At 38.4% G+C, this 12,250-nt stretch overlaps 1 protein-coding gene across 3 annotated transcripts in view; it reads left to right on the forward strand.

Moving 5' to 3' along the window:
• The first annotated feature begins 1,169 nt into the window (after positions 1 to 1,169).
• Positions 1,170 to 12,250, forward strand: part of DNAJC5 (DnaJ heat shock protein family (Hsp40) member C5) — a 50,067-nt gene continuing 38,986 nt past the window's right edge. For 2 of the 3 annotated variants that reach the window (XR_012486325.1, XM_074288910.1), the window contains exon 1: positions 1,170 to 1,389. The gene's annotated coding sequence lies outside the window, so the exon portion shown is untranslated. Of the gene's footprint in view, positions 1,390 to 4,058; positions 4,187 to 12,250 lie in introns of those variants that run through there. The other variant, XM_074288911.1, reaches the window with a different exon arrangement.

The raw sequence follows: 12,250 nt of genomic DNA on the forward strand, positions 1-12,250 counted from the left end.
AGAATGGTTACATGACTTTTCACTAATCCTTGACATGCACTTTCTAAATTTCTACCTGATGAAATAATTTTCAAGGCTTAGTTTACATCTCCGCAAAACACAGATCTGAAAGCATTCACTCCAAATTCTTTTGGAGCACTTATTTGGCTGTCCTCTTTCCCATATAGTTTACTTAGTATGACATAATCATTGGAAAAGATTGTTTTATCCTTTCCAAAAACAGAAGTCGCTCTTGAAAGGTGCTTAATAAACGTCCATTGAATTAAATGGACAGAAAATAACAGCGATATGCAAACATGCAAGATCACTTTCTAAGTTTTATTTTCAGTAGCTATATAGTTTTAATGGGGGAGGGAATACCTGTCGTACAGTCTGGGCGAACGAGGCAGGTAGGTTGTCGCCTCATTCCCGGCCCTGACATTTAGTAGTTGTGACCTTTGCCAAATCTCAATTCAGAACCTGTTTCCTCACTTGTAAAATGAGGTTACACTCCCTTCCAACCCTCAGACTCCCTACCCCGCCCCTATTCCGGGCCGTCTGGAAGAAAAAGTCCAGCAAACCGTAGGAAATGTTATCAATTTTATTCCCATCATGAGTCGGTCTCTAGCTTGCAGCGTTCCCCGGTCACCTGTCCGTCTCAGTTATCTGGGGAAACCTGCCTCCGGCCTCTACGAGGCAGATGCTCCGCCCGGAGCGGAGGCGGGGGGCGGAGCGGGGCCGAACCCGAGGGGGCAAGCCCTAGGCGAGAAACGCGTGCCCCATGTCCGCGCGGAAGAAGCAGCCGAAATCGCTACCTGAAGCAACCGCCTCCGCCCGGCTTCAGCCGGAGCCACAAGCCACCGCCCTAGATTGATGAACGCAGGCGGTACCACCGGTGCAGGTTGGTGGCAACTGGCTCACGCCGCGGATGTGCGAAGACTCGTTTCTCCGAGAAATAGGGAGATTGAAGGAAGACAGGCAAGTTGATGCCGGCTGCGAATAGGAGACTTCTCTAGGGATGCTCTAATGCGTGCCCCGCCCCTTTTCCCACGCCCGAACAAACTCCTAGAGGCGTGCGCGCGCCCAGGTCAGCCTCATTTCTCCTCCCAGCCTCCCGCCGCGCGCTCCCGAGCGAGGAGGAGGGTGTTTTTGGAAACGCGCACGCAGGGCAGCGTGTTGCGTGAGCGCGCGCGACTTCTCTTCCTCCGGCTCGTCACCCCGCCCCCTTCACCCCTACCTCTATCGCCGCCGCTCCCGCGCCCTCTACTGCCGCCGCCGCCGCCCAGGGTTTCCCGGAGGAGCGGTCACCGGCTGTGGAGGCTGTGCGGCCCAGGCCCAGCAGCGGGCGCGGAGCCAGAGTAGACGCGGACTAGCCGAGCCGAGCCGGCCGGCCAGCTACAGCCGGAGCAGGTAAGCGTCTAAGGAGAGAGGCCGGGCCAGGCCTCCAGTTCCTGGCGCCGGCGCTCAGGCCCGGCTTCTTGCTCTCCTTTACACGTAGCCCGCCCGCGTTGGGACCGCGGAAGGCCAAGATGGAGCCACGGGCGCGGGGGTGGGGAGAGGAGATGCCGCAGCGCCGCCGCCACGGGAGAGGGGGAAGGGCGGCGAGCCGGGGCAGCTAAAGCCGAGGCATCCTGGGGTGTGGAGACCCTCGCCGCGGCAGGGAGGGTCGGAGGGGAGGATTCTGGCGGAGACTAAGGAGGCTTCGGGAACCCTGGCCTTCAGGGGGGGACACCGGCACTGGCCTGGAGAGAGTCTAGAGTACGGGTACGTGTAATTGAGGAACCGGAATTGGAAGAAACTGGGGGAGGGGACACCGAGACGGGGAGTAGGGGGAGGGGACGTGGGGCGGAGAAACCGGAGGGGAAGCTGGGAGGGGATGTGATTCTTGGGTTAGGGAAGTGAGGAGTGCAAAGGGAATTTGTATGGAAGAGGGAAAAGAAAATTGGGGGGGCTCCATTAGGAGAGGCTGGGGGTGAGCAGCCTTGGTGAAAGGGGGTTAGAAGAGGTAACGGAAGGGTTGTGGAATGGAGGCATGAAGAGAACCTGTGGAACCTTATGGGGAAAAGTGTCAGCCTTCCAGGGACGTCTCTGGTGTGAAATAGAGGCCTGGGCAGTGAAAGAGTGAGAATTGTAGTCGGCCTTGGGAAGAGGGAGGCGATTTCCTGGATTTGGTCCCTTATTCATGGTCCTGTGTGGATGTTGCCTCAGTGAAGTATCTTGACAAATGGTTTCGGGGAGGTGTTTTCCCTACGGAATCTGGATGCTTAGACATTTAACCAAAAGGAATACGCCAATTTACTGTTCCTTTTAATACTAGGCCCCTATAAAGTTAATTCGATACTTTTCTTTTAATTATGGGGGGAACCCTAAGGCCATTTTACTTTAATCCGTAAAGAGTACTTCTTGATGGAAAATATGTTTACTTGCTTAATTTTAATATATTTTTTAAGCGTTTGGGTGACTGGAGTTAGGGGGGAGAATATCTGTCATATATTAAGAAGTTTCTTTTCCAGTTTTCAGATTGAGGGGTTTGGCTTTGTTTCATTCCAATAGTTTGCCTCAAAACAAAATAGCAACTGAAAGAACTGCTGAAGTGGAACTGAAAAATCTCCTTCCATTTCTATTTTGTCTATAATTTGTTGTCAGATATATTTGCAGAATTATTTGAGCATGTTGTTATCCTAGAAAAAGTGAAAGTACTGGATGCTCTAATTGGATTCTACAATGGAAAAATAATGAGGCCTGTGCTTTAGCAGTTTGGGGTTTAATAAATCATCAGTTTAGGTATATTACATAGATTTTGGTTTAAGGGAGCCTTGTGGTAGGCAATCTGGCTTTGTGAATGTAAGCAGACCTCAGGGCCTGAGAGACTTGGGTTAAAGTTAAGCTTCTAGATCTGTCAAGTGACTTAACTTCTCTATGCCCTAGGCAACTCTCAAAGAATGTAATTGTCTGTGTCTGTGAAATTACAAGTCTGTTCCTCCCTATCCCTGTCCTTGTGTTGTAGTATTTAATTTCCTTTAAAATTTTTTATAGTCTTGAATGTTGTAGTTCATTCTGTCAATTAAACTTTCTAAGTAAATTTTAAAATGTAAGAGTTTTTAGTGATTCAAAATATAATATCCAAACTTGTAAACAATTTGTAGTTTTGATAGTTTGTAGAGAGCGCCTTCTACCAACCCTTCTATGACTATCTTTTATGCCATACTATATCTAAAAATGTCTTAAAAGCATCATATAACCATGATAAGATTTGTACTAGAACCTTGTTATTTTCATCAAGCTTGTTCTGGTTTTTTCAGGATTACTAAGTGTTCATTGCAGCTAAAATTTGATTAAATAAGTAGAGGGAGGCAGTCCTTGTTAAGAGATACTAAGGGTCAAATCTCTTAAGTCACATAAGAAAAAGCATGAAGCGTCAGATCTGAAAAGGAAATTAGAAGTAAATGCTCTGGTTTTGTTTTCATTTTCCATTTTTGTCTATCCTTAAACTTGAGCTGCTCAGCGATTAGATATTTTGAACAGGGGAACATAGTATTGTAGAGTTTCTTAGATTTCTTAGGTATCTCAGTAGTCACAGAATTTGTCGACTGAAATCTAACAGCAAAACCTTGGCTGTTTTTGTCCATTGTCGTGTTCTATTTATATCTCCTGGAGATGGAAAAAATGTTTCTCCATATAGAAAGCTAATTGAAATTAGGTTAGTTTGTGTTAATTACTTTGCTGCTTTCTTTTTTTTTTAATATTAAGTTGAATTTCAGGCACATGTAATCTTTCATCCGGAAGATAAAAATAAGAAACCTTAACTTCAAAATTTGTGGAACTATATAAATTAGTGTACCTAGAAAATTGGATTGCTTATTAATGGATTCACTATCGTCTTTCATCTCTGTCAGTACCCTAGGAGATGGGAAAGAATGGTGTAGCAGTGTGAGATTAGGTTCCAAGCTAAGCTGAAAGGCTGTAGGAGAGCCGATTATGTCTGACCTTCTGTGTGGGTGTGAGTCTTCAGCTTACAGAAAGGACATATCTATTTACTTGAAGTCTCATCATTGTCATCACTGCTGTAACCAACAATGAATGACGAGACAGGACCATCAACAAGAGCTCTAAAGCACAGTCAGTCTACCAGCCTAATAAGGATGCTAACTGCAATACAGTACTGTTGGACTTGGTGACAGGAAAGCTTCCAGATAGCTCCTGTATGGTAAGTTTTAAGTGGGGCAATAGCAGGTAGAGTTTGTGGAAGAACACTGTTAAAGACTTGATGAAGAAAAACTTCAAGCCATGTACTGTAGGTACTGACCAATGGGAAGCACTGCTTAAACAACAGTGATAGGGTAGCCTGTTCATCAGAAAAAAATCAGCTAAAAATATTTGCTAATCCCTTATTTGTACATGGTTCCATGATAGATACTGTTCAAAGTGAGTCAATCCTTTTCTTGTTTTCAAAAGCTTTATGCAACCCATGAGATGAAGAGAAAACCACCCACAGACAGTAAGATTCTTTAGATATACCCATTGTTGAAAGGGATAGTGGGTCGTGTGTGATTACATTTGTCAGGCGAGCGCGCGTGTGTGTGTGTGTGTGTGTGTGTGTGTGTGTGTGTGTGTGTGTGTGTGTGTATGTGTGTGTGGTATGTGTCAAAACCCTATAGAATCCATGCCTTTGAATACAAAGAATATGGACGGAATCAAACAACAATGTAGTGACATCTTAGTGTTTCACTGGAATATTTTGGAACTCTATTTGTTTCCTCTTAGTGCCTGTTTTGAAAATTATTCTAGAAAGAATTCCTAAACATCCTAGATAATCATAAAGAAAATTTAACTTCTTCAGCATAGTACTCTTTCAAGGTAGGTTTTGAGTACATTAACATTTGTGGAAACATTTTAAGGAGTGGTATTTATAAACCCACGGCCATGGGAGAATATTATGTTGATAATTTCTTTAAATCACCTTGGAATATACAAAGCCATCTCAGTAAAATTCAAAGTAATTCAAAGAGCTTGGACTAACCGTCCACATTGAAAAAAGCAAAATGGATGAAAAATACATATTGCCCAATTGCAACATGCAGCATTCCATTCGGTTAGTCTCGATATACAAAGCAGAAATGCTGCAGGTGGATTATGAGCTAGGCTTAGAATTGAACAGGAGGAGGAATAGAAAAACTAGGTCGAGTTTGGGAAATGTTTAGTGCTTTCAATAATCTGACTGCTTCTTCCTGACCCATCTGTTTAACAGTCTTCCAATAATAATGTATAGTTATAAACACTAGGAAATAGTGATTTCAAAAGAATTAAAACTGTTAGAAAAATGGAATACAAGCTCAAGAAGGTTGTAGAACATTACTAGTGATATTTAGACTGAGGTATGGTTTAAAAAATAGTGAGAATTTATATGCCTGGGAAAAGAGGTACGCCAGCCATATATTGAGAAAGAAACAGTATGAATGATACATTAATACTCTTGATAAAATACCAAAAGAAAAACTTGTAACACGTTGAGTACATTCTTTATGTAAAGGATATGCAAAACATAACAAAAAAGTTTTAAGAACATTTGTTATTAGGATAGCTAGACTCAATACTCATGCCAATAAATTATAACTTTTTCAAAATAGAGTAGAAAGGGTATAGGTAAACCCTGGATTGTAACCATCTTCTGAATGAGTCTGAACTCCGCAATGGTTCTTGTAGAAATTAGCTTTGAAGAAGTAATGCAGAAATTTTGATTTCCTAGTTAGTAGCAATTTTGATCAGGATATAATTACATAATGGTTTTTCTTGGAGGAAATGAGAGTTGTTCCCAATAAGTTACTCTAGGCAGTGTAGTCTTAAAACATTACATTATAGTGTATTCTGTATATTTCAAAATATAGTCCAGGGATGTCTATGGGATCCCTGAAATTCTTTTGGGAATTTGCAAAGTCAAAACTATTTTCATAATAATAACTATTTTCTAATACAGTAAATATTGATAGATATGACCCACATACACAAAAATTGGAGGTAAGGGTCTTCAATAATTCTTATAAAATATAAAGGGTTCCTGATGCCAAAAAGTTTGAGAATTGTTGCCCTAGGGGTTCTTAGTCATATTTGGTTTGGAGCCTAGTTTTCTCTGAAATTGTTGCTATCCCAGTTTTACTGTTGAACCTTGTGCCCTACTATCCATATTTCTCCTGAGGAAACTTCCCCCTCCCCAATTAGTATTTTATTCAAAATAAATGCAAAGAGATAGTTTTCAACATCTGCTTTTGAAAAACTTTGTGTTCCAAATTTTTCTCCCTCCCTTCTTTACCTGTCCCCTCCCCAAGATAGCAAGCAAGTTGATATAGGTTAAATACGTGTAGTTCTTCTAAATATATTTCCATATTTGTCATGCCATGCAAGAAAAATCAGATAGATTTAAAAAAAAATGAGAAAGGGGGGAAAAAAACCAAGCAAACAACAACTACAAAAAAAGTGAAAATATTATGCTTTGATCCACATTCAGTTTCCATTTCTCTCTAAATGCAGATAGAATTTTCCATTCCCAAGTGTATTGAAATTGCCTTGAATCACCTCATTCTTGAAGAGCCAAGTCACCTATCACAATTCATCACATAATCTTGTTATTATTGTTTACAATGTTCTTTTGGTTCTGTTCATTTCACTCAACATCAGTTCATATAAGTCTTTCCAAGCTTCTGAAATCAGCCTGCTCATCATTTTTTATAAAACAATAATCCATTACATTCATATACCATAACTTATTTAGCCATTTCCCAACTGATGGGCATCTACTCAATTTTCAGTTCTTTCTACTACAAAAAGGGCTGCTACAAACATTTTTGCATGTGTGGATTCTTTTCCCTCTTTTATGATCTCTTTGGGATATAGACTCAGTGGAGATACTGCTGGATCAAAGGATCTGCACAGTTTGATGGCCCTTTGGGCAAAGTTCCAAATTCTTCCCCAGAAAGGTTGGATTATTTGAGGAAGCATTTTGTAATTAATTTTTTTTTTCAGATATAACTATTTTTTTCTTTTCACACTTATTAGCTTTATCCTCATTAGGGTCACATTTACTTACAATATTTGATAGTAAGCACTATCATCAGTTTAGGTATCAGAAATGAGAATAGATCTAGTATCTACAATAATAATTTGAAATGGATAATGCAGATAATAATGTCTCCATTTTACATCTGAGGGAAACAGAGTCAGAGAATAACTTGACCAGCTAATAAATTCTTCAGTTGGATTTTAACCATTCCCCTATCTCTTGAGTCCATTATCCTTTCTACTAAACTGCTTGCTTGTGAAGGAAATAAGTTTAGTACATGTGATGCTTAGTTTTCCTTCATTTTGTTATAGTGATATTTCTAGTAGCAATTATGATCACATTACACACAACTGAGCTTGTTTTATAGTACTTTATAGTATGGCTTGACACCTTTTCTGAATATTTAGCAAAAATATGATCTTCACTGTAATGAAATCATTTATCCTCTGCAGTATTCAATACTTGAAAATAATTGGAGGTATCAGTAGTATACTGGAAAGAGCATTGAATTCAGAGTGATAAACCATTCAAATACCTGCTTTGCTACTTAGTAACTTCATGCTATTGGACAAATTACTTTCACTTATTTGGGCTACTGTTTCCTGTCTGTAAAATGAAGGTATTAGATCTCGTAAGGGGTCTTTTAATTATTTATCCTGTGGTCTTGAAAGTAATCTTAAAAATAGCAATAGTTAATTTGATATTTGCTCCTATGACAGTACTGATTAGTTTTTTCAGTTGTGTCCAATTATTCATGACCCTTTTTTGGTTTTGTTTTGTTTTGTTTTTTGGCAAAGATACTGAGTGGTCCTTCTCCATTTCATTTTAACGACTGAGGAAACTGATGCAAATAGGGTTAAGTAACTTGCACAGGATCATAAAGCTAGTAAGTGTCTGAGGCCAGATTTGAACTCAGGAAGATGAATTTTCCTGATTCTAGGCCCAGCACTCAAGCTGCCATGATGTTAGTTAAGGGCATTATTAACATATTAAGTTGTGTAACTATAATGTCCTTTTGTTAATGATACCTTTATGCACTGCTGTTCAAATGCCTTAATTTTAAGAAGTTTGGATGATTTCATTATTTTACTGTGCTTGTGTTAGTTGGTGATTGGTCTGCATATGTAAGCAATTCCTAAAAATTTTATGCTGGGAAATCAGCTGATAGAATAAATGACAGGAGGAGAAAAAAAATTCTCCTTTGAAAATATTAAGCCTGAAGGAGGTTTGGGAGTCTAGATAGTCTCTACTTGATCATAGAGGTTAGAAGTAAAAAGGATGCTAGAAGTTATTCTCATTTTTATTTATTTATTTATTTATTTATTATTTTTATTTATTATTTTTTTTCACAGTATATATATATGTATGAGTAATTTTTTTTATAATATTATCCCTTGTATTCATTTTTCCAAATTATCCCCTCCCTCCCTTTACTCCCTCCCCTAGATGACAGGCAATCCCATACATTTTACATGTGTTACAATATAACCTAGATATAATATATGTGTGTAAATACCATTTTCTTGTTGCACATGAAGTATTAGATTCCAAAGGTATAAGTAACCTGGGTAGATAGACAGTAGTGCTAACAATTTACGTTCACTTCCCAATGTTCCTTCTCTGGGTGTAGTTGTTTCTGTCCATCATTGATCAACTGGAAGTGAGTTGGATCTTCTTTATGTTGAAGATATCCACTTCCATCAGAATACATCTTCATACAGCATTGAAGTGTACAGCGATCTTCTGGTTCTATTCATTTCACTCAGCATCAGTTCATGCAAGTCTCTCCAAGCCTCTCTGTATTCCTCCTACTGGTCATTTCTTACAGAGCAATAATATTCCATAACATGTATATACTATAATTTACCCAACCATTCTCCAATTGATGGACATCCATTCATCTTCCAGTTTCTAGCTACTACAAAAAGAGCTGCCACAAACATTTTGGCACATACAGATCCCTTTCCCCTTCTCAGTATTTCTTTGCGATATAAGCCTAATAGCAGCAATGCTGGATCAAAGGGTATGCACAGTTTGATAACTTTTTGGGCACAGTTCCAAATTGCTCTCCAGAATGGCTGGATTCTTTCACAACTCCACCAGCAATGTATTAGTATCCCAGTTTTCCCACATCCCCTCCAACATTCATCATTATTTGTTCCTGTCATCTTAGCCAATCTGACAGGTGTGTAGTGATATCTCAGAGTTGTCTTAATTTGCATTTCTCTGATCAGTAGTGATTTGGAACACTCTTTCATATGAGTGGATAATAGTTTCAATTTCATCATCTGAGAATTGTCTGTTCATATCCTTTGACCATTTATCAATTGGAGAATGGTTTGATTTCTTATAAATTAGGGTCAGTTCTCTATATATTTTGGAAATGAGACCTTTGTCAGAATCTTTAACTTTAAAAATATTTTCCCAATTTGTTACTTCCCTTCTAATCTTGTTTGCATTAGTATTGTTTGTACAGAAACTTTTAGTTTGATGTATTCAAAATCTTCTATTTTCTGATCGATAATGATCTCTAGTTCTCCTCTGGTCATAAATTCCTTCCTCCTCCACAGGTCTGAGAGGTAGACTATTCTCTGTTCCTCTAATCTATTTATTATCTCATTCTTTATGCCTAAGTCATGGACCCATTTTGATCTTATCTTGGTATATGGTGTTAAGTGTGGATCCATATCTAATTTCTGCCATACTAATTTCCAGTTTTCCCAACAGTTTTTTCCAAATAATGAATTTTTATCCCTAATGTTGGTATCTTTGGGTTTGTCAAAGACTAGATTGCTATAGATGTACCCTTTTTTGTCCTTTGTATCTAATCTGTTCCACTGATCGACCGGTCTATTTCTTAGCCAATACCAAATGGTTTTGGTGACTGCTGCTATATAATATAGCTTTAGATCAGGTACACTTAGATCACAGAAGTTATTCTCATTTTGAAGCTAAGGAATGCAAAACCCAGAATGGTTATATGATTCAATTGAGATTGGTGATTTCAACTCAGGCCTCTGACTTCAGAAATAGTTCTGCTTCTATTATATCATATTCTACCTCCATGATTAGGGTCTTAGGCTCTCCTAAAATCCTTTTTGCTAGTTATATGTGTATTGGACTTTCAGTTTTGTACACCTTGGAGTTGAAATTTAGGATTCATCTCTGAAGGAGACAGTCTTCTATGGTTTGTCTGTGAATTTCTCCTTGGTTTCCCTTTTTAGCCCTATCAACTTAGAACTCAATAAACCTTTCCGAAAAACCACTGTTAATGAAGAGCTTTAAAGTGTGTGAATGATGGGCATTACAGCCTCAAATGTGTTTATTACCAAAGATGATTGGCAACTGATCATTTACTAGCTTTGCAGTTGAATGAAGCCTTAATTTAAAGGTTGACTAATATAATAGCTGGCATTTATATGATGCCAGCTATGCGCACATACTTTGCAAAATCTTTTGCAAATACTATCTCAATTATTCCTCACAATAACTCTGAGAGGCTAGTCCTATTATTAAACTCATTTTTCTGTTGAGAAAACTGAAACAGATTGTGACTTGTCCAAGGGCATACAGATAATAAGTGTCTGAAACTGGATTTGAACTGGACATCTTCCTGACTCCAAGCATAGTTTTCCATCTACTGTAGCATATAACTACTTAGGTTAGATTATGGTGCAAGTCTTTGAAACTTAAGTGACTTAATCTATTTCAGGTTTTTTCTGAGGTTTTTGGCATATTGTTTAGTTAATGTAAAATGTGGGTTCATAAATTCTTAAGATTTTTAAAGTAAGAAAAAACATTAAAAGGCCTTATCATAATTTATTCTGCTGGCTCATTTTATAAATAAGAAATCTAAGGCCCTGAGAGGTTAAGTAACTTAATCCAAAACTAAACAGGTTAGTGGAACAAGCATTAGATCCTGGGCAGTCTAACTCTAAAATCTAGGGATTTCTCCACTCCTCAGATTTTAATTTTTATTAAATAAAATCCAACCAACACAGCTTAATAATAGTTATGTCACCATTAAAAGGCAGTTCTGACAACAGATGTGAATCATATGAGTAATATTGAGATTTGAGTCTTTAATTTTAAATATTTCAAGAAAAGTGAAATGACAGTTAAATTTGAATATTTAAGGAAAAACCAAAATCTTTTAGAGCAGTATAATAGACATTCCTTAATATTCTTTACTCTTGCTATTAAAATACATGGCATTAACCCTATTTAATGGAAATATTCAAGTTTGGTTAGGAAAGTATTCTTTTTTTTTTTTTAAATAGTTTTTATTTACCAGATTATATGCATGGGTAATTTTACAACATTGACAATTGCCAAACCTTTTGTTCTAATTTTTCCCCTCCTTCCCCCCCTCCCCCGCAGATTGACCAATACATGTTAAACATGTTAAAGTATAAATTAAATACAATATATGTATACATGTTCAAACAGTTGTTTTGCTGTACAAAAAGAATTGGACTTTTTTAAATAGTGTACAATTAGCCTGTGAAGGAAATCAAAAATAGAGTGATTGGGAGTTCTATGTAGTGGTTCATAATCATCTCCCAGAGTTCTTTCGCTGGGTGTAGCTGGTTCAGTTCATTACTGCTCTATTGGAACTGATTTGGCTCATCTCATTGTTGAAGAGGGAACCATCAGAATTGATCATCATATAGTATTGTTGTTGAAGTATACAACAATCTACTGGTCCTGCTCATTTCACTTAGCATCAGTTCATGTAAGTCTCTCCAGGCCTTTCTGAAATCATCCTGTTGGTCATTTCTTACAGAATAATAATATTCATATACTACAATTTATTCAGCCACTCTCCATCCACTGGGCATCCATTCAGTTTCCAGTTTCTGGCCACTACAAAGAGGGCTGCTACAAACATTCGTGCACATATAGGTCCCTTTCCCTTCTTTAAGATCTCTTTGGGATATAAGCCCAGTAGTAACACTGCTGGGTCAAAGGGTATGCACAGTTTGATAACTTTTTGAGCTTAGTTCCAAACTGCTCTCCAGAATGGCTGGATGTGTTCACAATTCTATCAACAATGTATTAGTGTCCCTGTTTTCCCACATCCCCTCCAACATTGTGCATTATCTTTCCCTGTCATTTTAGCCAATCTGACAGGTGTGTGGTGGTATCCAGAATTGTCTTAATTTGTATTTAGGAAAGTATTCTAATGAATATAAGGAAATTTAGTTAAGCTACTTT

Source organism: Sminthopsis crassicaudata, chromosome 2 (genome assembly GCF_048593235.1).
Source record: "Sminthopsis crassicaudata isolate SCR6 chromosome 2, ASM4859323v1, whole genome shotgun sequence".
NCBI classification, from domain to species: Eukaryota; Metazoa; Chordata; class Mammalia; order Dasyuromorphia; family Dasyuridae; genus Sminthopsis; species Sminthopsis crassicaudata.